Below are 1808 nucleotides of genomic sequence, written 5' to 3' on the forward strand. Positions count from 1 at the left end.
TCGTGTGAGCTCACTGACTTGCGCACGAGACGCTCCGTCGTGATGCCCTTGTCCGCGTCGGGCGAGGATTTTGGTGCTATCGAGGACAAGCGCCTTGTCACAGGCGGACGGCGCCACCGGCACACGCATGCCTGGGTGTTTGCATCGGCAAGGCCAATGATGGATGTTTGCCACAAAATGTTGGCTTAATTAGTGCTGCACAAATATAGTCTAAGCTGTGATAGCATTTTGTGTGTTCACATTTTCGGAGTGACTTGAGGTCTTACTCAGCCTTTGACCTTCAACTCGGTGTACAGTCATAGAGTGGCCACTCGTGCCTCTCTATGACTGTAGAGAGGCCAGATTTATTTGTGCTGCTACAGTAACGTGTTGTGATGCTGAGACTTTTTGATGCTGCAGAGACTTTATAGTGCCGAAACGAAGTATATTGTGAAAGTGAGGCGCTCTCGGCCCATACCGCCAATGTAAAAAAGGGAAGGCAGTCCAGGCAGCCAAAGCTACCCCTCCTCTCCTCCGATTTATAGTGCGTCTGTAGCTTAGAGCACTTTGCGAACCTAGCTTTTTCGATTGCGTTTGCGATATAAGTCTAACTCAGAAACGCTCTTGTTGTTCATGCTTGGCTCTACAATTAAGACCTTCAGGCGAAACAAGAAACAATTGCTACTTAGCTTACAAATTGCTTGCACTACGTCAAAATGGGGAGGGCGTCAATATTTTGTAGCAGCACTGTTTTAATTCCTAAGTCGGAATCATTTTTTCGGTTTTGTAATAACACTTAGTCTAACGTTTCCTCTTGACCTGTGTAGTGAGCAACGCTGGCAAAATCCAAGTTTTTAAGGTGGCATGGATGGGTTGTTTCTTCTGGGGTTAGCTGATCATTTTTAGGTAAACTCCAATATTACTCATTCTGATTGGTTAATACAGCATTAATTTACTTACCTTGATTAGGAAGCGTATGTACTTAAACTAAACGCTGCGTCCAGCACAGTGAGAAGTAGTGTTTAAACTTACTTTTAGGGCACCGCTGTCTGGAGAAGACGTGCTATGAGATCCACTCGAAGCCAAATGCCCATTCTTCATTAAAAATATACTTGGGTGGGTAGCCCAAAAACTCCATTATTCCAAAAGCCAAAAACCTAAATGCGTTTGGCGGATTACAGACCATGTTTTCTAAAAGGGTTAGGTGGCCAAATCATGGAGTTTTGTCATGTATCGCTAGGTTTTGTCCTTGGTTCTAAAAAATAAATTACGAGGAGCGTGAAATTTATGCTGAATATGTTTGATATGGCGTAACATGGGCAACCATATTCACAGTAGGGTGTGAAAATTGACGAATGAGTGCGCTTTGGCTTTGTCGGACATTTCTCAACTACTGTATTGCATGGCCAAACTACCGTTTGTAATGAGAGATTTTGCTGTACTCATGTCAAAGCATGGTGAGGTCATGGAAACATGGAAACATGTATGTTTTCGGACTCAGAAACTGTGACTACTTAGCTAGCTTTTTTTGCCTTTGCTTTCGTCGCTGAACTCCATGATGGTACGCAGGATATCCCATCGACGGCGTAACAATCCATTGGCCGTGTAATTGCTGCCTGCTCCCTTCCAGAACCGGCGCCAGAAGTACAAACAGATGAATACCCCGCAGTTATTACCGTCTTTCTGGATGGGGCTATGCACGGCTGTGATGCTAAAAGCCTTTGGAAGACATTTCTTCACGATCTCATCTGCCAGCTCTGCAAGCAAGTTGTGGTTAGCGCGCTTGTCCATGCTATCGTAGGAGCACACAGTCTGCGTATATCCATTCA

The sequence above is a fragment of the Phytophthora infestans genome, genomic scaffold, assembly GCF_000142945.1.
Source record: "Phytophthora infestans T30-4 supercont1.2 genomic scaffold, whole genome shotgun sequence".
NCBI lineage: Eukaryota > Oomycota > Peronosporomycetes > Peronosporales > Peronosporaceae > Phytophthora > Phytophthora infestans.